Here is a 25,618-nt window from a genome sequence, read left to right as displayed (position 1 = left end):
AATTGTTTCCTTATAAGATAATTGAATAATTATTTTGAGTAAATTGATAAATTGTTTTGCAAGAAATCATTAAACAAATCAAATATGGATAATTATGTAATTAAATGTTAGTTTAGATTATTTGTTATTTGATCCTTGTTGTTATGAAAAGTTTCATATTTTGCCCTTTAGGTTTTATAGTTTAAATTTGAACCCAATAGTTTTGTAGTTTTGAAATTTAAATAGTTGAAACCCTAATGTGTTGAAATGTTTCAAAACTTGCTCTCAAGTTTTGGAATTTAAAAGTTGATTAAAAGTTTAATTAGGAATGTTAAATTCTAAAACTCTAGTATTGTTTTGAAAAAGTTCAAATCACACCCTTATGGTTTTATTAATTAATTAAGGTGTATAATTAAAAGAAGTTTAATAAATCCATAAAAGTTTAGGTTTACAATTTAATTGAATTAAAGGTATAATTGTTAAATTAGACCACCTAGTATTTTGAAAGTATAAAATACACCCTATACTATATATAACATTAAAAGTCTAACATTATATATATGTATGAGTAAAAGTCAGTCTTACCGTTAGTAGGCCTCATTCACGAAGCTAGTCAATAAGGGGTGTTTAAGGAAATTGCCTATAAAATGGCGATTGAATGGCTATCTACTCTTACCCACCGCACTCTTGACTAGTGGAGGGTCGTTAGCCGAACGGGTAGGATAGGACAAAACCTTCCATTATAAGTATAATGAAATATAAAAGTAATTAAATGTTTTCATAAAATTCCCAATCTTAATTACTTAGGAAAAAGTGAATTGATGCAATTCCATGAAATTACACTTTGTGCCCTTGCAAAGACGTTAGTGGAGCGTGTGTGGTTTACCGGCACACTAAATGGTTCTAAGCAAAGGTAGAAAAGGGTGACTCAATGTTTGTCATAGTTCGGTGGAGCGTGTGTGGTTTACCGGCACATCGAATAGGTCACTGTAACATGTGAGGGAACCATGTAAGTTTGCATGGTTATTCACACCCGCTTTGTGATCCTCGGCATCCCAGTCACAAACTAGAGGGGCATATCGAGATATAAACATGTCATTGAAAGTTCAATGTATCTCAAAGGATCTAGGAGTTTTTCATAGATTTAAAACTTAAATTTCTTTTTCGTTTTTCATGGTGGAAATTAGTGAATCGTCATTCACTTACCTTCAAATGTTCTGCAATTTGGGTTACAGCATCCCTCTCCCGAGTTGTAGAATATTGTGTTGGGTCCTAGCCTTAGTATTTCATTTGGGTGATTTACTAAGGACTCTATCGATCAACTAACTTGAATTCGTTTTTCTCCCGTCTTGTAGATGTCAAAGTTCGACAACTATGGTCTTCTCAAATCCCGTGGAACAAGCATTCCACATGAAGATGATATTCCACGATTCGATCGAGGAACAAGAAATCATGCTTCACTTCCTCTACCTCCTCCAATTATTCTCCCTAACCCACAAGTTCAAAGGCTTGAAAAGTACAAGATCAATCAAGCCCTTTTTGGCAAGTAAACATAAAGAAGGAAAGTCCGTGTGTGCACACGTCCTAGGGATGAAGTCACACATTGATAGGTTAAGAATGTTGGGATCTGTTTTCTGTGAGGAAATGTCTGTTGATTGGGTTCTTCAGTCACTTCCTAACTCATATAGTGAGTTCGTAAGAGAGTACTATATGAAGAACTACGATGTGAACCTTATAGATCTCACCTATATGCTTGTTTCTGCTGAATCAGCAATGGTTTGGTGCAATAGAAAAAGCAAAGTTGATTGGTGAATCTGCCTTCAAGACTTCTATGGATAAAGAGAATGGCAACGAAAGACATGCTATGTTCGAAAAGTTTGATCATAAGAGAAAGGCAATGTTTGAAGTAGTTCCATGTTCTGTTCCAAAAGAGTCAATTTGCTTTTATTGCCAAGAGAAGGGGCATTGGAGACGAAGTTGCCCTATTTACCTAAGAGATCTAAGAGATGGGAGAGTCAAAACGTATGGCTCTGCCTTAGGTAAAATCCATTGACTAACTCTTTTAAGCTTCTATTCTAGATTCTTAATACATAATGTGATGAGATTACTATTGATGTTTTGTAGGATCGAAGAAAAGAAAGGAAGCTTAAGGGAAGAAGTGAGCAGAATCTAACCGTGTAGGAATGGATTTCGATCGCATTTCTCGAAGATTAGATTCTTGAGCTACTACTTAGAGTTAGAATTAGATTGCTAAGAAAGATGTATTAGCATAAGTTTTTCAATGAGTTGCATTTTAAGGACAAATTTTTCCGCAATAAAAATAAATTTTGATTTTATATTATTTATTTATCCTTACAATGGCGTGTATGAAAAAATTGATGTTAAAATGTTTCTATTATTAGCAATAATGGATTTGGTTCTTATTATGTTATTTATGGAAAGTCGAGAATTTACCAAATAGGGAGAGTTTCTCATCGCCCAAGTTTTAATTGGACAGAAATTTGGAATCATGCAACTTGGTTGCACGATGAATGAGAAATTTCATATTTGGAAATTAGACTAATTCGTTGACAAGGTGTCAAGTGAAGGACTAGGAGATCGAACACACAAAGTTGCGTGCTAATCAAGTCCACCATAAAAGTAACAATGATATTCGTCATGATTTACTAAAGGTTTAGTAAATATGATTATACTTATAAGATTAAGTGTAATTATGAATTGATTGAAAAGGTTTAAATCAATAGTAGAATGAATAAGAAGAATCAAGTAGGCAGAAAGATAAAAGTTTCTCCATTCTAAGAAGAAGGGAGAGTACCTTTTATGCTTTATGATAGGTCTTAATGATTAAGAACCATATCTCAATTGATCCTCTAAGTGAGTCTTGGTACAATTGTATGTCCAAGAAGAGGAATCAAAGATGGAAGAAATGGTCAAATCAAGAAGTCAATCATACTTCGTTCCAAAACAAGTCTTAGAGTTAAGATTGTGACAATGAGTGACAAGTATTAAAAGGTTTATAACATTCATCAAATGTGGAAAGTTGTGATGTCTTGGATAAGACAAAGACCAACTAAGACCAATTTATGAAGTGTTTTGATAAAAAGCTACACTAACTCTTGAATATTTGTTTTGTCAAGAAATGGTTATTGACAAGAGAATCTTATATGTCAAGGAGTCAGTGGGAGTCTTAATAGTCTTGAAAGGTTTCAAGAACAAATCAAATAAACCTTATCGATCATCACTAGCACACGAGTTGAGGTTTACAACCTATCGTGAAGACATTATTTTGTTTCTGGGCCAATCCAATCAAGTTAATTATGCATGTGAGTCCTATGAGTTCTCATTTTGAACGCATAAAAGGCAAAGCACCTTAATCAATGAAAGGTACATTGATAGGAAAAGGTGAGCTAGTTAACTACTTGGAAGACGTGGTGGGCAGCTGTGCTACCATAAGGCAAGAAATCAAGATTAAGAAAGTTCGGTCCATATGAGTTTGAATTTGTCATAAACTTTAGTTTTAACAAATTCACATGGATAGGAACACATACACCGTTTAAATCTAAGTGTCATAAGATTTCCTCCTTCATGAAAATGATTGTGAGGAAATGCTTTCACTAAGAAAGATCTTAAGAAGATAGTGATTGTAAAGTTGCATTCTCAAATTCAATTATGGTTACGACATCCCTTTCCATAATTTGAATTGTGAGGTTTGGCAATTGTTTACACACACATATGAACTATCGAAGGCAAAGGTGTATAAGTTCAAGAAGCCTTGATAAAAGATTATCAAAGCACTAAGTATTAGAAACATGAACTTAAGAAATTCAATTAGCATTGTTTTTCTGAAAGTTAAGATGTTTATGAATATATGTCGAAACTAGTGGGAGCATAAGTGTTATGTTTTATAATAATCATCATGATAGTGGGAGCATAAAAGTTATGATTGTATGATTATTAAGGAAAGTATTGCAAGGTTAGCAATATTAATTATAGAAAACAAGAGTCATACTTTGCAAAGTTGTAAGAGTTGAAAGGTTGTTTTTCTATAATTAAGGGAGAGAATATTATGCTTCATTTCAAATCTAAAGGATTAGGTTGAGAAATGTTAATATATTTAGTCAAGGGTACATAGTGTGTTCTTAAAATTTCGATTATGATTACGGCATTCCTCTTCACAATTCGAATTTTGAGAACATAGCAAATAAAACATTATGCATCGTGTCCCATACGCTTCGGGTATAGGATCGATTGCAAATGATTTAATGTTTGACCATTCTAAAATTTTCCAAATGTCAAGTGCATTTAGAGGGAAAAGGGACTAGAATTGGTTTTGACTAAAATAATTAAACAACTATCAAAGGACAATCCAAAGTTTGACGAGGATTGGTCACTTGTGAGTAGTTGGAAGCATGGTATTGGATGGACCATATCGACATTATTATGAATAGAAAAGATTCTATTAAGAATGAGTTGTCATATGGAAATCATGGAAATGTTTCCATATTGGATGGACTATATCGACATCATTACGAATAGATAAGATTCTATTAAGAATGAGTTGTCATATGGAAAATATGGAAGTGTTTCCATATTGGGAATTGAATATTGAAAATCTATGTCTAGATTAGAAACTTTTATGCAAAAGGATGTTCAAAGGAATGTACTTTGAGTGAGAGACATCATAGGAATTGTATTGTAACAATCTCCGATAGAAGACTTTGTAATATCATTGGCAATAGTCTCTGTGACTTTGGTGCAGTGACATTACGAAAGGATCGTTGCATAGAATGTTAGAATCTAGCATATTCTATAAGTAGCAAGAATTTGATATTTTTTCACTTATGAAAAAAGATTTGGAGTTGTGAAATGAGAATGATTGGAAGTGTGTTCAATTTGATCTATTTCACAAAGTAAGAACCATAGGTAAACATTGTGTGCATGCTAGGAGCATAGGACAAGTGTAATAATTCAAGTAAGAAGTTGATTACCCGAAACGACAAATAATGAGTAATCGATATGGTGATAAATAAAAGGTGTTTTATTTATGCTCAAAGGTTTGAGGCCATATGGGATTAGTATTATTCTTGTGTTTCACTTTGCATGTTTTGACTTCCAAAACAATTGAGTTTATTAAGAATAATCGAATTATTCAAACGGGCCACAGTCGTTCATATGTTGGAAGTAGATATGAATGAAGACTGTCGTGAATTGGTGTGTGGATTGTCTAAAAGTGTATTAGACATAAGCAAATGTTTGCTGCAACATTCATGAGTGCTTATGAATATGAATTTGAGCATTGGATTAAACCCACGCTCACTTGGATCACTCCATGAAATTGTATCACGAGTGATTAGTGAGACTATAACATCTTATATTCTTGAAACCGAGATGTGTGAGTTGTATCTTACAAATCGGTGGCACATTGATAATATGTAAATGCACTAGTAACTTGGTGTTATAAAACATATTGTTGTGTGTGATTTGGTGAGTGAGGGCAAGCAAGCATTGTATCAAATTTTATCCTTTCCTTTTATCCAAGGTAGGATAAAAGCGATGTCTTTGGGCCCCTCGATGATTTAGTGATGACAAACGTAAATGCTCGGTCGGGCTAGGGCTAATTTGATTTGTTCAATTAGTCAGTCGTCATAAATCGGAAATCGAGATATAGTACAAAGAGAATGATTTGAAATCATATCTCATATGATATCTAGAATGGAGGAATATATGATCCCTTATCTAAGGACACGCGTATCTGATATGATCAGAGTTGACAGCGGCTTTGGAAAGCTATGATTGCAGATCAGGATCTGAAGTCATACGCAGAATAGTTGTTAGACTTATCCAAGTAGGAGACTGTTGGATTAGTGTCTAAGTCCATAACTATTTTGGTATGTACTTGACCCGATGGTGCATGGTCCTTTTGGGTTGCCTTCACCAAAGCAACTTGATAGGATGAATTATGGAGAGAAAGGATTAAATATGATTTATTAATATGTTATGGGAATAATATATTAAAGGATAAATCATATTGTTTAATTAATATTAGTCAATAATTAATTGGTAATTAGTTTTGTGACTAAAAGAGATTAATTAAACTTAAGGTACTGGAATTGTAATTATAAGATAATAGCAATTTGGGCCATGGATTGCCTTTTATTATAAGGTGGACGAATTCTATGGGGGAAGCCCATATGAAGTCGTCCAAGGATTTAAGAAAGGGCTCCATGGGTTGCTTAGGGCTTAAGCAACCAAATTAGGGTTTCCTTGTTAGATAACCCTAATAGCCTCACTATATATAGAACCCTTAAGGCTCAAAAACAGGGGGAACTTCTTTTCTAGGGTTAGAACACGTTTTGGGCAGCCTCCATCATCTCTCCTCTTCATCCTCTTGCTTATGGTGTTTGTGAACCATTAGAGGAGTGACACTTGTGACTCTAAGCCTTCCAAAGTCAATTCAAAGGAGGAATTAGGATTGTTATTGCTACATAACAATCAAGGTAATATCTTAAACCTAATTATATGTTAATATTGATTTCCATATGCCAGAATTAGGGTTTATAGTCTTGGATTCAAACCATGTACAATAGAGAAACCTAGATCCAAGCATCAGGGTTTGTATGAGCACATAGGATGTCTTATGACCAAAACCCATCAGGAAGGTTACTTTTCGAATCCAGAATTCGCACTCAGAGAATTTTGGGTACAGCTTCTCTGTCCTTAGAGTCTCTAGCACTAATCTCAAGTGCTGTCTGTGATCTTCTTCACTTCTGGAATAGAAAAGTATATCGTCGATGAATACGATGACGAAATTGTCCAGGAAAGGACGAAACACCCCATTCATCAGGTCCATGAATATTGTCAGTGCGTTGGTTAGATCGAAGGGCATTACTACAAACTCGTAGTGACCATATCGAGTCCGGAATGTTGTTTTAGGAACATCACTCTCGTAGACTCATAGCTGATGGTACCCTAATCTGAGGTCTATTTTGGAAAAGTAGCTAGCTCCTTGAAGTTGATCGAAGAGGTCGTTGATCCAAGGAAAAGTGTAGCGGTTTTTGACGGTGTGCTTGTTTAGTTCACGATAGTCGATGCACATCCGAAAAGACCCATCTTTCTTTTTCACAAATAATATCGGGGCTCCCCAGGGTGAGGAACTCGGTCTGATGAATCCTTTACTAAGTAGCTCATTGAGCTGACTGGATAACTCCTGCATTTCTGCTGGCGCTAGACGATATGGGGATTTAGCTACGGGGGTAGCTCCGGGGATTAGGTCGATGTGAAACTCGACTTGGCGCTCGGGAGGAATTCCCGGAAGCTCTTCAGGAAGACATCAGGAAAATTGCAGACTTCGGGGATGCTCTCGAGGTTTTTAACTTCCTGTTTCTCTCGTTAATGACATGGGCTAGGAATGCATGACACTCCTTTCGCAGAAGTTTCTGGGCTTTGATACATGAAATGATACAAAGGTTCGAACTGAGTTTATCACCATAAATCATGAGGGTTTCACCAAAGGGGAGATTGAGACAAATAGCTTTTTCGTAGCAAAGATCAGCACGATTGGGGCTCAACCAATCCATACCGATGATGACATCGAAACTCTTTATGGAAACAGGCATGAGGTCGATGGGAAAGGAATGGTCATTTAAGGTAAGGGTACAACCGATGAAAATGTCGTTAGTGCTCTCCTTCTCACCGTTAGCCATCTTGACGGTAAATGTTTCGGTTAGCAGTTGGGGTTTATGTTTGAGAATATGTTTGAATGCATGGCTAACAAAACATCTCTCCGAACCAGAATCAAAAAGAAAGCATGCAAAAGAGTTGTCGAGGAGGAATGTACCCGTAACAACGGTAGGATTAGCAACTGCCTCCTCTTTCCCCGTCGCTAGCACTCTCCCTGTGTTTCCAGTTGTTATTGCTTTGGGGAATTTTCTTCTATAATGCCTGACTTCCCCTTAGCCATAACAGGCTTGACCAACACCTGCTCCAGGTGCCTGATTGGTTGGTTGGGATGGTGTTCTGCAGCTTCGAGCCGTGTGACCCTTCTTGCCATAATTGTTACAGAGCATTTCACGGCATGGGCCGGAAATGTAAGGATGATAGTTGCACTTGCTGCACCAAGGGAGAGTACTAGTATATATGTTGGTAGGTGCTTGAGTGGCAGGAGCAGCGGCGGGAGTAATAGCAACGTGAACTGTCACCGTATGTTGTTTCTTGGAGGGCTCCTGCGAAGACTGGCCCTTTCGTTGCTTCCAGAACTTTCTTTTCTCACCACTTCCCTTAGTTGGTTCAGGAGTAGTTGTCACTTTATCGTGATCAACGTTGTGATCTATGAGAGTTTATGCCAGGCACTTGGCGCTATCAAACATGGTTGGCCTGGCAGCCAAGACATTCCCTTGAGTTGGGGGCATCCATCCCCAAATGTATCTTTCTATCTTTTTGCTTTCCGGGGTGACCATTCCTGGGCAAAGAAGCGCTAGGTCTTTAAACATAGAAGTGTAGGCAGCAATATCGGAACCTTTCATCTTCAAGTTCCATAGCTCGTACTCCAGTTTCTGCATTTCTCCCCGAGGGTAGTACTCAGCTAGCATGAGCTCCTTCAAGGTCTCCCAACCCATAACATTTGCTACTGGCAGGGTTAAGGATTTTACCCTACCATTCCACCAGGTCAATGCTTTGTTGGTGAAAGTGCAAGCGGCGAATTTCACCTTGTTAGCTTCAGAACAGGAACAAATTTCGAAAATGGACTCGATCTTCTCAAACCATCGAGTCAAGGCAATAACACCTCAATTGTCGTCGAAAGATGTGGGTTTTGGGTTCATCAAGTCTTTATAGGAGCACTCCTTCTGGTGTCCCTGACTACCTTCATGATTTTAGGGATGAGTATCACCTCCTGGCCCGCCAGATGCACCAGGATTAATCTGTGACATCGCGGCAGCTATAGCGGCAGTAACAGCTGCCTGGAACATTGCAAGATTGAACTGACGAGATGGAGGAGCTGGATCTGGAATCAAATCAAGAGATATGAAGCAAGATATATCTCAATATGATAGCTAGAGTGTTTTACTAAGCGATAAACAAGGAAAAGCTACCAATGCAAATAAGTTATCACTAAAAGGAATAAGTAGCAACACTTGGAAATGAATCTTTGTAAAGAATTTGACTCTAGTAAAATACTCCTATAGTATTTTAAGTTGTCTGCTTTGTTCTATCGACGTCTTCTTGTATGGATACTTGGTAAGTTTTAGGTCTGCTGCAACACCACAGTCACTCCCAAGCACATCTTGGTCATGTCTCGAATAAATGTAGTTGATCAGGCTATATTGACCTTAGACATGATTACATAACTGCCCGGGTTTAACAATAGTATCCAATATCCAAATACTTTTGTTTTGTTCTACACATGAATCTGTTTCTGGTATGTAGGTATACTTGTATACTTTTCGTAAAAATACTTATGTTTTAAAAGTATACTTTTAGTTCAGAGCGCTTCGGCTCCTTTAGTGTTTATAGTTGTATACCATGTAAGGTTCGGTATACTTAGTTCACTATAAACAATAGCTCTAATAGCAATCTGTCACATCCCCTGAACCGTCAGAACGGACGGCGGAAACGACCAGGGGCGGGTGACGTCATACGTAGTATCACAACAGTTGTATCATAGAAAGCAAAGTAAACACATCCATTACATTACGATATGATTATTTACATCTGTTTGAAAACAAAGTTTGTACATAGAAGTATATAACAAAAGAAAAAGACGTGAATCCAAAATGCTCCGTCTTCTCCAAAAGTTGGCAAGAGTACCTGTCTATTGTTGTCTTGAGAATACAAGCAGTTTTGAAAACGTATCAGCATAAAGCTGGTGAGTTTATAAGCATGATTTTGTAGTGAACACTACAAGAAAATTTCGATTTAGCTATGAAAAAATTTCGTAGCTAAAAGCTAAAATTCCGTAGCTAAACCTGAATAACTACAGAAGTTGCTACGGAATTTGTCAATGAGATTCCGTAGGTATATTTCTTGTAGCAAATTGTTTAGCTACAAAATTATAGTTTCCGTAGCAGTTTTGCTACGTCATTTATTTCGTAGTAATTTAACTACAACACACTTCCATAACAATTCTGTAACAATGGGGAGCGTAGCAAATTCCGTAGCCATTTCTTCCATAACAAATTTCATAGCCATTTGTTTTGTAGTAAATTCCGTAACCATTTGTTTCGTAGCAAATTTCGTAGTCATATGTTTCATAACAAATTTCATAGCCATATGTTCCGTAACAAATTCCATAGCCATTTGTTTCGTAGCCAATTTTGTAGCCATTTGTTCCGTAGCAAATTCAATGTCAGTTGTTCCATAACACAAATAGGTTCCAAAACAAATTCATAACGATAAAAATATTCTACAAAATCCAATTTCCATTTATAATATTCGTTGAAATATATAAATATGCAATAAATTTAATTTTAATAGTTACATAGATTTTTATAGATATATTACATAATTGAAAATCCTTTTACATGGCTCCCTAATCATTAAAATTGAATATTAATTACAAATACACAAACAACCTCAACAAAAATAACATAACCTGCAAAATCAAATTTATAAACAACTTGATTAACATTCAAATCTCTTGTATGAAATCTCATTATATCTCTAATTTTTGACCAACTAGAGATTTAAAATCTAAAAATAAACAAAAAAATTTAAATATAATCACAGCGGATTTCAAAAAAAATTGAATTTGCATACTGAAATTTTTTAATTGTAGTGGCAGGAGTTGTTTATGATCTTATTATTGATATTGCTCCCTAATTCCAAGAAACCACTTTGTTTGTAAATTATATATATATATATATATATATATATATATATATATATATATATATATCAGTCAAATTTGGACTCTTTTCCATGAAAATGAGGTAGTAACTCTTAAAATTAACTGCATGTAATGTATTTTGCATGATGAAAATTTATGCATACCTGAAGCAAATCCATCTATCTTTGACCAACTTATAAGGTAATCTAATACCAAAAATTCAATAAGCTGGATCCTGTGAAATACAAAGTAAACATGACAAAAATATTCAGAACCCAAATAATATTCTTGCTAAATAATACAAAGGTCATGAGTATCAACATTGCACATGAGAAACAAGAAACATATCATGTTGCATTCATATAAATAATAATAATAAAACATAGGTAGTAAAGAGATTGTTGAGAATGATTGAAGTTTATTACTTACAAAACGTAGAGACTGCTATGCATTTCAAAAAAAGCTGAATCAAATGGATCACTTCCAATCATGATTCACTTCCAATCTTATGAAGCAAATGCAGAACATGGAACTAGGCATCAGTTTCAAATTGATTATGAGCTTCTGAAACAGAATTATTGGATAAAGGAGACTCAATTAGAAAGACATAGCTTCAAGAAAATAATTACAATTTCAGAAGAGCATGACAATCTCATATGACTACATAACAAAACAATATTTACCGTTTCTTTGTGAGTTGGTGCACATTTTTTTGACTAAACGTAGTGACAAGCTACCAACAATCCCTTTGAACATGTTCGATACTTGTTCCCCTGGAAAAAATATTCTTGACTGCATCTTCAGGGAAAGGACAAAGAGAAGATAATAAGAATAGAGCATAGGTTTTAAATGGAAATATGCAAGGGTTGACTTCAAAATGAAACAAAAAGGAGATACCCAAAATAAGTACTACAGCTTGGTGGGACCAATTTGCAAAATTAGCATAATCTAGCTGCAACAATAGCACACGCAGAAAGTAAAAGGTGGAAGATAAGACTCGCTTCACACAGTCGGTAGAATAAGAAGAATGAAAAATGGGAAGAATTCAATTAATTAGCAAAACACTCTTACAGACGAAATAGTATCACATAACTCCACAAGAAAATCAGCTGAAGACTTAAGTTGTTCAATCTCCTCATCATTATGCTCTGCAAATGCAAATGGTATACACAATCAAGTTGCATTTTCCCGGAGTAATAAGATAATGGAAAGTTAAATAACATACGAAAGCCCTAAATTAAGAACATAATTTGGATGATAATCGTATTAATCCAACATGATCCTTATGTGGAATTGGAACCCTCACTTCTTCTTTTTCTTCTTTCTTTCAGTCTCATTGCAACAACAATTCCAAAAATTACCAAAAAAACACTGCAGGTGATAATTTGATTTGATGCCATACTAGCAATGAAGGCATTGTATTGGTGAACTGTAGTGAAGCATCAACTGGAAAAGATGATGACAATGGACCCTACAAAAACTACCAAAAGAACCCTAGTCCAGTGTTATTTAGGGCAAATAAAGTAAAGAGGCATATATACCAACACTAAAACATCATTCAGTAGCTTCATAAACAAAAACGAAAACACAATTACAAACAAAGAATTGAACAAGTGTGTAAACAGAGATGGAAGAGAAAGTATATATGGAAAAACATCAAATATAATTTCACCTGGAAGCCAATATTAGAGTAGGAGATGGATGTTGAATAAATGAACCCTATGAATTCGACATTCCTCTCAAAAATCAGAAAATTAGTTGTAGGTTAAGAAAAAAAAGTCAGTCTTCTCCAATTCCGTTCTCTGTTGACAAAAGAATTGAAAGCTATCAATTAAATGGCGAAGAGAAATGAGAAATTATGCCAGTAACTAAATTCGTTGCTTACCTTCCATTTCTTGCACATTATGATCATACCTTAACGACCTGGTAATGACGGACATAATGGTCGACAAAAGAACCACCAGAGAAGGCGAGAAGCGAAAAAGGCTGATGAAAACCGACGACCAGCGGCGGCGGAGGGTAGCTGTGTGGTGGTAGAGGTGGCGGCGGCGATAGTTGTGGTCGTGACGTTTGCGTTCAGCAGAGGTCGGAGGTGTGAAGTGTTTTGACAGAATGAAATCGATCACCATGTATATGCTTAGATGAAATCGAAGGAAGGAAGCGGCGGAAACAAACGGAAAAACCTAATTCGAAGGTTAGGAGGTGTAATCTAAGGAAAGGTGGGACATTTGATTAGAATATAAGGCTGGGAGCCGATGGAAGGAGCACAACATGTCCAAAAGGGAAAAACCCTAGCAGAGGAAGAGAACACGTGAGTATGCATTGACCAGGGACGAGACCAAGGACTAAGCTGTCAATCCCTCAAAAAATACCATGCCTTAATGAAAACATCACAACTACAAGGACAAAATGTGACAAAATCTTCAAAATCATATGGCTAATGTGTAAAACTAGAAAAAGTTTATGGCCAATGTTTAAAACTGAGAAAATTATTGTTGCTAACTTGTTCCACTTTTAAGAATAAGTAAAAAACTTATTTTTTATATATATAAAGTAATGATAATAAGAATAAATAAAAAACTTATAATAATATATAAAGAGTTTTATTAATCATAATTAAATTATAATCATAACACAATTAAAAACAATAATTTTTTTGGTAAAATATTTTTTTATTTTACTACGGAAGTATATTCCATAACTAATTGACTACGAAATATTCCGTAGCCAAATAGCTACGGATTTAGACTCTGTAGCTATTTTACAAATTCAAAAACAACTTAGATACACAAATAACAACACTTAACATTTCCGTTATAAGTTACGTTGTAGATTAGCAATAGATTTTTTTGTAGCAAATTTTCGTCACCAAGTAGCTACGAATTTCTATTATGTAGCAAACTAGCTACATATTTTTATTCCGTAACCGATTTTGTAGCCAACTAACTATGAAAACGGATTATGTAACAAGTTCCGTAGCAAACTAGCTACAACCAACAACAATGTAGTATATTTCATAGTAAAATAGCTACAAGTTTTGATTTTGTATCAACAATTCAAGATTTAGCTACGGAAATGCAACTCCGTAAAGATTTCCGTAGAAAAATAGCTACGACCAACCATTTTATAGCATATTCCGTAGTATAATATCTACAGAGTTTGATTACGTAGTAACTTTTTGTAGTTATTCCTAGTTTAGCTATGGAATGTAACTTCGTAGCCATTTCCGTAGCAAAATAGCTATAACAAGCCATTTTGTAGCACATTCCATAATAGAATAGCTACGAATTACAATTCTGTAGCAACTTTTCGTAGCTATTTATGATTTTTCTTGTAGTGGAAAATCATTGTTATCAAGTTCTGAAATATGTATGCTTGCTTTCCAAGAAAATCCAATATTTTCTAACATGTTTGTTTGTCACTGTATGAAAAATATGTTCCGTTTGAAAACCCTGGCTACCACCAGTAGATAAGGTCGGTTCAATTCGAAAAACCCTGGCTATCGCCAGTAAGTGAGGTACGTTTCATTTGAAAACCCTGGCTACCGCCAGTAGATAAGGTAATTTTTCTACTTTAAATAAAACTGAAGATTGTGTCCCTGGAATACACTCCACTAAGTAGATAGGCAGTTTTATTAATTAAAATAAAACTATTGTAGAAAGAAATCTCGTAAACAAAGGTTAGTTTATACTTATTGTGAGTCGTATAACCATACTAATATGATCGATGAACCTCCTTGACGTTTCTTCAGGCGTCGTACAATTTCAAAATTTGTCACTCCAGGCGTGTCTGCCAAACTATAGCTAACAGTTCAGGTGTGGGATTGTCAGTTCCGAATAGATCTATTCACAAATTTCACGCTCTCCCTCCAGGAGACTCTGGTTATACTAATGGTGAGGATTTATTGGTACCCCAAAGGGCATAACGAAGATAGGTCTCACAATCCTGTATTAACTAGTTTACGTGTTGTTCTGTGGTTCTCGTGTTCGAAATCGTTGTAAACGTTGTAGAGTATAAATAATTATACGCAAAATAATTATTTGACAAGATACTCTTGCTTTCTGTATGTAGTAATGGATAAACTAAGCCTGTATTAGTTTATATGTTTGACTTTGTACATAGTTTGAATCTGTAAAACCGGAGTTGAATTTCCCAAACTATACCTATTATAGTTTGACTGGTAAGTTGTGTTCGTGTATGATTCTGAAAACTATGCAATCATGTTTAGAAACATCCCTTTTGCACCGCATATTACAAGAGGGATAAAGTATCTAAATTTTTCACGTGAAATTTGTTGTAATTGCATCAGTTTTTAAGTTGTGAAAAACCTTTATGTTTAGCTTGTATTCCCCCCTGAAAATGTTTTAAAAACTATAAAAGTGTAGGGGTATGAACTCACCTGTAGTGAGTGGTTCTGACGTGTGGTTGGAAGAGGATTACAGAGTGTTAGGTGTAACCTTGAGCACACAATGATCCTAATAAACACATAGAGACATGTATGTTTATGAATTTAGTGTATAGACAACCAACTAAGAAGGGTAACACCCTTTTTGGCTAGGAAACTCTAAGATTCATGGGATACAATCACATATGATTGCATAACTAGGGTATATGGACACCATATAGAGTTTACGGTCAGAAGGGCATGACCAAAGAGAGTTCACGGTCCTTGGTGCCTACGGTTGTTGGGTTCATGGTCTAATGACCTTACGGTCAGAGAGTTTACGATCCATGGGTTTATGGTCTTTGAAGGGTGTACGGTCCATGAGTTTACGGTCATTGAAGGGTGTATGGTCTAAGGAGATACACTAGACCGTAAACACCTTTTGTACATGGAAAAGTAACGATTTCAAGGCAAAAATCAAGAATCCTAACTAGATATTAGTATAAGAGGATGATACTTACGATTTGAAGGCAAAGAAAGGTGTTTTCGTTCCAAAACACTAAAGTGTTCTCGAGGATTCTTTAAGATCTAGATAAAAATGAAATCCATGGATGAATCAAGAGTGCAACATGGATTTGGGAAGGATTTAACACACAAAGGAGGGATCACTTACTTGTTCTTGAAGATTTGGAAGCAAAACTCGAAAATTGTAGAGAGAGAGTAGAGATAGAAAGTTCTTGAAGTGTTTAAAGTTTGAAATGAAGGCCAAATACCCTATATATAGGGTAGAGTTTTCGGTCAAGGGGGTAGGGTGGGGTTGTACGACCGTAAACTCGAGTTTGCAGTCGTACACTCCTCTCGAAGGGGTGTTTAACTCGGATGCTATGCTTTGACTTGGAAAAACTCATTTTTGGACCCAAACCTCGATTGTACTGAATTTAGAATATTTAATTAGACCCGAGATAATGCTGACAATAGTAGAAATAAATTCCGAATTTATTTATTTTTAACGGTATGAACGGAAGAAATTTCAGGTTGTCACAACATGGGAGTTTCAAATGAATGTGATGAAAGGAAAAATGTTTCCTTTATAAGTATACTAGACGAATTCTCGCGCATTGCGCAACGCATGTTAAAAATATATTGTTAAAATATTGAAATACATATGTTTAAAATGGTTATGTTATTGAAATTAACTTTGAGAAAATATTTTTACACTAATATATATATATATATATATATATATATATATATATATATATATTAGTGTAAAATATATATATATATATATATATATATATATATATATATTTTACACTAATATATATATATATATACACACATATATATGTGTATATATATATATATATATATAGAGAGAGAGAGAGAGAGAGAGATAGAGAGAGGTAGGTTCAATTGAGAAAATAAAAAAGGTTGAGAATGGGAGAATGATTCTCAGCCAATCATTTATCTAACATGTTCACCTTAAAAAAAAGCGCGTGCCCCTTTTTCATTAAGGGTATCTTTGTAAATTAGCAACTTTTTTACATAGAACTTATATATTCGTTGTTATCAGTTTCCAATTTGATGATATCTTTAGCTCGTTTGAATCAGATATCACTACAAATAATATGTCATTTAGTGGCACACAAAAAGTGCCACTAAAAACCCAAAAAAGTGTCACTAAAGGTTTTTTAGAGAATTGGCGGCACATATAGTAAACGTCACTAAAAACGCTCCCACTAAAACCCTTTAGTGGCACTTTTTGCTTTAGTCGCTGCAGTTTTTTAGGCTTTTAGTGACACTTTTTTATGTACCACAGTAGAAGAAAAAAAATTTGTGGCACACATTTTGCGCCATTGAATGCTCGTTTGTTTCAAAAATCCATTGTACTTTTAATTACACATTTTATGATTTTTAGTGGCACTTTCTTATTTGCCATTATAAACAAAAATATTATGACATTATTTACTGGTAAATACTCATGAGCTTTTATAATTTTGGCTACTTATATGTACTTAACTTCTATCTATAATATAAAATAAAATAAATAATTAAACTACAACACTAGAAAATAATAAAAAAAATTCATTCCATAATACGAAACAAACGACATTTTCTTTTTTATTCCAATGGAATAAACCATTCCATTCCTTCCACGATTCAATCCCACCTTGAGAACTGTAAGATATTCATTAATCCTTTGACTTAAGACTAAACCATAGTGGTTACTATATCCTATTTTTTTGCAGCTTTTAAGTCCAATTCAACTTCCTTTTACTTGTTTTTTGTCATGGAAAATCAACAAGATGCCAAAGTAAACACGTGAGCTAGTGTACCCTGGTCATGAGCTTGCATTTTTTTCAATCACCTGATAAAATAACATTTTACATAAAAGTTAAAAAAATTCTCATCAGAAAAACCAAGATATATTTATTTTTCAAGAGTTTAAATAAACAAAAAAATACCCAAAATCCCATAATGAATGATGTAAGACAATTATAATAAGGATCGTAAATTACCTTTTGGTCCAAGTGTAATTCTTTTTTTTTTCAATTTTGATGCTTGCATTAGGTTTTTGTAACATTTTTGGGCCTACTCCAAGTAAAATGTCTATTTTGGGGCCAAGATTGCAAAAATCAACTATTATCAATGACCTATTTTACTTGGAAGACAGATGGACCAAAAACGTTACAAGAACCACAAATATTGACCGAAACTGCAAAAATCAACTATACTTGTGGAACAAAAATTTAATTTATCCTCCACCACAAGTATTAATAAAAACGCACATTAATCCCCTTTGTGCATGTTTCCAAACATTTGGAAGTATTCCAACATCTTGTATCTTTCTTTCAAGGCAGCTCTTCTCTAATAGTTCTCATCTGGTTTACATTCAAGAAAAATTATATAAAAACAGAAACAAAATTTAGAGATATTTTCATGAGGGACCATTTTGTAATTTTTTTTCTAGATAGGGACCATTTATGTAATTTTCTATTAAAATAGGGTCCATTTTGTAAGTTATATGGACCATTTATGTAAAAAGAAAATATTGTTGATCTCAACTTTTCATCAATATTTTTAGTAAAGGATTGTGGGATGAGGTAAAAATGTTCATGTGTCATCCGACTCAACTCTCCACATGCCAAAAAAAACCAAGAGATTGAGTAAAGCAAATTATATATTACCGTTTTGATTTTATTTTTCACATTTTTTTGTTCTTGTCTTGATAGGTGGAAAAATTTTAAAATACCTGGCGACATGAATCTTCAATAGGCCATTCCATTCCAATTGTTATGATGGGTTCCAGATGATGATTTTTGATTTCCTAAAGGAGAGTTATTATAAGCAATATAAAAGTTATTAAGATTCCAAAACAAATGCATAGTAAGATTGTCGCACATATATATTGTAATTAATACTAGAATAATAATTAATTTACATGTAATTTCCTAAAAGAGAGTTATTAGGGACCATTTCTTTAACAATTTCATGCAACAAATATCATTTTTGTAACACTTTCTACCATAATGATCAATAACTCTAATATGAAAAATGGTGTTATGAAAACAAGACAAAAAAAATAATAATAATAACACAGGGGCAAGGAAGATTATTGAAGCTAAGCCACCACATGAAACTAAATATAAAACTGTAGCATAGGAAGTCAAACCTGGTCAATGGTCCTAATGTATGGTGAAAGACCACCATGAACGCATAATACCCGTGAAAAAAACAAAGACACAATTTGTATTAAAATCACAAATTCAAAATCATAACTGTAACATAATGATAATTGTGAAAAAAACATACGGTTCCATCTATTATTGTTGACAAAGTTAGATAATCAAAAACATCTGTGTAGTATCTCCATGCATTAGCATTCCCATACTTTCTCTGACATTCATCGTAGAATCCATACACCTACACAATATTAATAAACAAGTAATCCAAGATGACATCAACAACAAATTAACTCATACTTCTTGTTTTATTTTCAATTTTTAAAAATACTTTCCTCTTCATTTACTTCATGAGTAATATCAAAATATGTTGTGTGTTGTTACCTGTGTTAATTGCCTACTTTCATGGCTTCCACGCAGAAGAGTAATGTTTGCAGGGTATCTACAACCAAACCACATATAAACATAATACAGAGACATTAAGAATCAATTTTGATTATATATTTTATTCAGTAACATAGAACATAATAATTAACAAATGACACAACAGGAAAACATAGTGGATGATGGAACTGGAGCAGTAGATGCCACTTGTTGGCTGTTTGGAGCAGAATAAGCATTGTCAACAACAGGAATAGGAACAGGAACAGGAGACACCAGATTGAGTGCACTTGTAGAATATACATTTTCTATCCCAGGAGCACATGTGACTTCAATTTGGTTATAATAATTTGTCCATTGTTTATTATAATCTTGTTGATATTATACAGATGCCACAGGAGTATTATTTTGAGCAGTATAAGCAACATTAGAATCTGTAGTGTAGTTTGGATATTGGTGAACATAACCTGTTAAGGGTATTATTGATTTGGTTGCTAATGCTGATAGCTACTACTAGAGTAACTTACATATCCTATGTTTCCATATCCATATGGATCATTGTTCGGGTATGTAGCAGTTGCAGTTGCAGTTGGAGTTGCATAGTTAGCATACTCTAAATTAGCTACTCCAGAACTTAAAACAGTGCCAACAGACGCCGCACTCAATCAGTTTAAGCACAAGTTATATACTTTTAGTGAAAAATGCTTAATTTGGACAACTATTACTTAATGCTATTATGGTTAAAAACAAGATATAGCATCATGCTTTTATTTACTTTTTTTATTATAGCATCTTATGTAACTTCTTTATATCACAACATTAAACACTTATACTCATAGTTGTTTTCTTATTAGGACACCATACTTTGAATTTATTTATTTATTTTGCAATAATAACTTGTGTTTTCAATCTTTTTCAAAGTACAATGCTATAATAGGAAAAAAAAATGAATATACAATGCCATTTCTTCTATTTAAACTGATTAAAAACACATGCCCATACTACACACCACATAAATACACAATATGTTGGAACAAAATAGGGAGATTTTGTCAAAACACTAACATTATAGTTTGAGAAAATACATTCTTTAGATCCTTGTTTAGAACATGCTTGAATATTGGTACCTATCTCATGTTGCAATGACTGTTAATTTATAGCATTGTAGTTTGAGAAATCAATTGCTTCAGATCCTTCATCAGATTCCTTGTTCATTTTATACAGAAAGAATAAGGTAACAATGCTTAATAAGCAAAGCATGAATACAAGAACAATAATCTGTGAGTTAATTCAAAACATGAACTTTGATAACAGAAACAATTCTTAATAACTAATAGAAACAATCAAAGAAAAAAACACATTAATAACATATCTATGGAAAGAAGGATGATTGTACTAGATGATTTAAAGTTGAGTACTATATAGATGTTTACAATACTTAGAATAGGAAATCAAACCATCAGTATGTAAAATAGTTCAGTGAATCAGAAGAATTGATGACTTCTAAGAGTCGACGTGTGTTTCCAACAGTCGATAGGTTTCCCAATCTAACCAGGCTCATTCCAGGTATCAATTTCTAAAATTGAACGATTCGCATTTTGTAACTAATCTCTAATCTAACCAGGCTCATTCTAGGTATCGATTGAGGATGACCTCAACATCGTACATATTTCCGATCAGGTGAACGAACTATGTGACTATACTAAAAAAGGTGTCCATCGAGTGGTTTAATCAAAATACATGAAACAATTTGAGGAGAATGTGAAGGAGTAAGAAAATGCATGAGATATTACCTGATTAAATTAAAAGCACAGATGAGGAGAATGAAGCAAATGCAGCGGCATTGGTGGGCGAGGAAGACTGGAAAAATCGAACATTAGTGAGGGCGATGACTTGAAGGTGTGGCGACGGGGTTTAAAGCACCGACGATGGAATTGAGCGATTGAGTTCAGAGCGTATTTACCACTTATTAGCCCTAGGTTGAAACATAAATGAGGGTAAAAAATGTAAATGTAAATGAAAAGCACCTGATGGGAAAACAATGAGGGGAACAAAAATTCAATATATTTTTTTAGTTTTAGTGGCATAAAAGTTAAACTAAATAAAACATATAAATTTTTTTAGATTCTTTTTTAAGTTATGACCGTCACTAATAAATATGACTTTTAGTGGCATAAAATGTAAATGTAAAGTGTCACTAATAAATATGACTTTTAATGGCTTAAAGTGTAAAGTGACACTAAACCCATTAATTTTTATAGTGACACCTAAAATGTGCCACTAAAGGCTTGATTTTGTGGCATAAATTAAATATGCCACTAAAAGTGTGTGCCACTAAATATCAATTTGTTTGTAGTGTATGAGGAATTCATTATGAAAATTCTTTTCTTTATATAACTCGTTAGCAATTATACGTATTTTTTCATTAATCGTGAAGTTTCACATCTGTGTTTCAGTTTTCTTCTTCGTATTCAGTTTCCGATTTGATAAGGTATGTATATCATTTGATTCGGATAGATCGGAGTTAATTATCAAGATTATTGCTTTATATAATTGGGAAAACTGCAATAAAGTCTTTACATATTGGCCTCATAATCGATTTAGTCCCTATACTTTTTTTTATTCAATTAAGTCCCAAAAACCGGTAATCGTATTCAATTTAGCCCTTTTACCTGGTCAACAGGTCATCTAACTTTCAAAAATTACATTTTTGGCCCAGATTTCAAAAATCTTTACAAATTTGGTCCAAAATTTACACTTTTGGCCCATATTTTAAATTTTATTACAAATTTGGTCCAAAATTTACCCTTTTGGCCCAAGTTTTAGAATTATGTTATGAATTCATCCTAACTTTAGTTTTTTTACAACTTTTTTCTCAAAAAAAAATTCGAATAAGTTTTTTCTTTATAAAATCATATTTATACAAAAAAAAAAAAACATATTTTCCCATAAAAAAATCTTACATTTTCTATATAAAACATTTTTTTTTTAAAATTTGTATACGAAATACCTATTTATAAAATTAGGTATTTATTAAGTACATAAATATATACAAATCCGTTTTTATTAAAAAAGAATATACAAACATATATATATATATATATATATATATATATATATATATATATATATATATATATATATATATATATATTGTAACAAACTAGCAATGCTCATTGGAGATTCGACTTGTCAACCTTCAATTATGTCAAAAATCGTTTATGAAAATAAACGTGCAACACTCAAACGTGTTCAATATATAGGCAATCATGACAATTTATATTAAGTTCTTCAATTCCGTGTTTGGGGGGTGATAGGAACTAGTACTATTGCTTTCTTCTTACCAATTTTATTTAGTTAAATGTTCAGTTGTTTTTACTTATAGTTAATAGATTAAATAGGCTCTCACGCATCATTCATGTATGCTCTATAAAAATATAAAACTTAAAGCATATTGTCCTTAGAAAAGAAATTCGAAAGTAATTACTAATTAGCACAATTGTTTTGTTATGAAAACAAAAAGAAAATGACATCAAGTTTGTATTAATGCCACATTTAGAAGCAAACGTTTTGGTTTTATATTGTTATGAAAACAAAAAGTAATCACTAACACAATCCCCTGAAATGTTGGCCTATCCTGGCTGCCCACTCCCGATCCTAACCTGGATCCGGTCTCAAGACGTCTCGTAACCACCATTCTGGTAAGACACCAAAAAGATCTCTGATAATCCATATAATGACATGGGACCAACTCCCAACCCAAAACCCTAGGGGTGATGACTTCCTTGCTACGCGTATGGGTCTTGTGCTTTTAGTAGTACGAGCCCATAATACCTTCCACACCTACCCATATTTGTCTCAAGTATCATCACAACGCCCTAAAAATATACATAATCACAGCGAGCGCTCAATCCTCACTCCTAGAGGAATGCTAAATATCTCGTAACTGGCCTCCCGGCCTCACACAACCCACCCATCCATGAAACTTCCACCAAACCTGTAACACTAGTGTATGCTAGCCATACATAACGCTGGACCCTATAGACTTTCGAATATCTGATCCTACCCTAAGTCCCTAATCAACAAGAACATAACATGAGGCCAAATCAAACATTCTCAGGCTATAAGATCTTAATTATGTACAGCCGTGATACATACACAAGCAACTATAGTAATGATGTCAATCTCATATAAGGAAAACCCTAGGCTAGCAGGCATCATGTAATAAGGCAATTCTATCATGCAATTCCTGAAGATCCCTAGCCTAGTACTAGCATGTTGTTCTAAGTTCTAACATATCACAATATCAAATAACTATACGATATTTTGGGGTCTACTTACTGGCTCCAGTTGATCGTACAATTCGCATCCTCTTTTACTTATTTTGAAAACCATTTGAAATCATTTTGAAAATCTTTTTCCTTAGTTTGAGACTCGATTCACACGAATGTTCCTCCAATTCGCTCAAACCAAGGCTCTGATACCAACTTGTAACATCCATAAAATTCGAGCCTATTTAAAACTTTTTAAATCCTTTAAAACCATTCAGTTATTACAATTTATTTTCAAAATAGTTTAAACATCAGAGTTCCCATAAATCATAATCATTAATCGAGGAAGTGTACGGTCACGCCTTCGCCTTCCTGCGGTCATCCGTTGAACCTGAAACAATAAACTGAAACTGCAAGCTCGAAGGCTTAGTGAGTTACCCCCAAAATACCAACGCCATACCGATATAGCCACAACATATATCATATAAGTAAACAACATGCATAATGAGCCTTCAGCATGACTGGACAGGCTCGCATGCCTACAACCTATCTGGACCGCTCCCGAGCCTTCGGCATCACTGGACCGCCTCGCAAGGCCTACAACCTATCCGGACCGCTCGCCGGGTATGTTGGCCTACAACACAAAGTAGGACCACTTCAACCCAACCCCCAACCAAACAACCATGCGCACATATAACAGATAATTACATAATAGTCTATAGACCAAACCGATCTAACAGATCAATAGCATAGCAACATCCTATAACCAGGATACCGACCTAACCGATCACTAACATAGCATCATCCTATATACCAGGATACTGATGTGTAGATAAATATCATACACTAGCTCATATCGTATAACAGTCAAACTGATCTAACAGATCACTAATCATAGCAACATCCCAATAACCGGGATACAGACCTAACCGGTCACTAAGCATAAGCATATCACCATCCTAACTACCAGGATGTAATCAATAAACATATCATGCCAAAATCCGGATACAAATCCATATAAGGCCGGCCTTGGTGCCTTAGACCCTGTTGATGTAGTGAGGATAACTCACCTCGCACTGCCGATCTGAACTAAAGAATCGAACTCCCGAATCGCTGCCTCACCAGAAATCCCAAACAACTGATCTCTCGACTCCCAAAGCTAGCAATACCAAAATATCACTTAGTTCAAAACAATAATCCTCCTTAGGGTAAAATGACCATTTTACCCCTAGTCCAACTTGGTCCATATCTAAGGCTCAAAATCATAATATAAAAAGCCCAACACTAGATGGGTTCCCAGACCCACTAGTGGCCCACTAATGGCCCAATTTGCTAAATTGGTCCCAATCCCTCTTGTGGGCCTTACCCTAAGCCCAAACATCTTCTTGGCCCACATTATCTGACTTTTGATGGCCTGCTAAGGCCCAAAGGACAAAAAGCCCCCTGCATGGCCCAAACCGAGGCCCAAAATCCATAAGGCCCATAACTAATGAGTACGTTGGGTGTACTCCTATGAATGCTAAACGTACTAGCCAAATGGTACGTACGTTGGGCGTACCTGCTTGTACGCTCAATGTACTCCCCTGTTAAGTCATTTTCCTATTGAGTGCTTAATACTCAGATTCAGAAGCTAAAATCACAGATCCAAGTCCTTTCCAACGTCTTAATCCATAAAGTCACTGACTTGGTGACTTTGCATCCCCCCCAAAAGACCAAATCTCAAAGTATAACATTCTAGTTCCATGGAAATGACTCAAACTTCAACATGGATGGTCTTAAAATCTAAAGGAACCAACTTTATGGACCTTGAGCCTCAGAAACACTAAGAGGGGCAACTCAAAGCTCCTGGAATGAAATCAAGACCACTAGATCTCATCTTTGGGACCAAAATGAACTAAAACTCACTAGTAAGAGATCTAAGATATCAACCATCAAGTTAAAAGATTTATACCTTCATCAAGCTGGAAAATGAGTCCCAAAAGCTAGATCCATAAGCTTCCCCTTGATCCCCATCTTTGCACCAAGCTCCACCTTCTTGAAAATGGACCAAACACTCCAAAAATGGATTCCATAAGCTCAAAATGCCACCATGAGT

General features: G+C 34.6%; 1 protein-coding gene and 1 long non-coding RNA gene across 9 annotated transcripts in view; one reads left to right on the top strand and one right to left on the bottom strand.

Annotated features, from left to right (window-relative positions):
- The window catches only part of LOC145101827 (uncharacterized), a 49,940-nt gene that overhangs the window by 17,073 nt on the left and 7,249 nt on the right, over nucleotides 1-25,618 (top strand). The gene's annotated exons all lie outside the window — the stretch shown is intronic.
- LOC145100184 (uncharacterized) lies at nucleotides 9,765-13,051 on the bottom strand. 8 transcript variants are annotated; one of them, XR_013704872.1, is made up of 7 exons: nucleotides 12,027-13,051; nucleotides 11,873-11,949; nucleotides 11,699-11,753; nucleotides 11,485-11,599; nucleotides 11,231-11,365; nucleotides 10,966-11,036; nucleotides 9,765-10,567 (listed from the first exon to the last, which is right to left on the bottom strand). It is a non-coding gene; the product is annotated as an uncharacterized LOC145100184 (long non-coding RNA). The 8 variants fall into 8 exon arrangements; XR_013704868.1 differs by having other exon boundaries at nucleotides 11,873-13,051; XR_013704867.1 differs by having other exon boundaries at nucleotides 11,699-13,051.

Source organism: Lactuca serriola, chromosome 4 (assembly GCF_051521515.1).
Source record: "Lactuca serriola cultivar US96UC23 chromosome 4, Lser_US96UC23_V15, whole genome shotgun sequence".
NCBI lineage: Eukaryota > Viridiplantae > Streptophyta > Magnoliopsida > Asterales > Asteraceae > Lactuca > Lactuca serriola.
The sequence above is the reverse complement of the archived record's forward strand: the minus strand, read 5'-3'. Positions and strand labels throughout refer to the sequence as shown.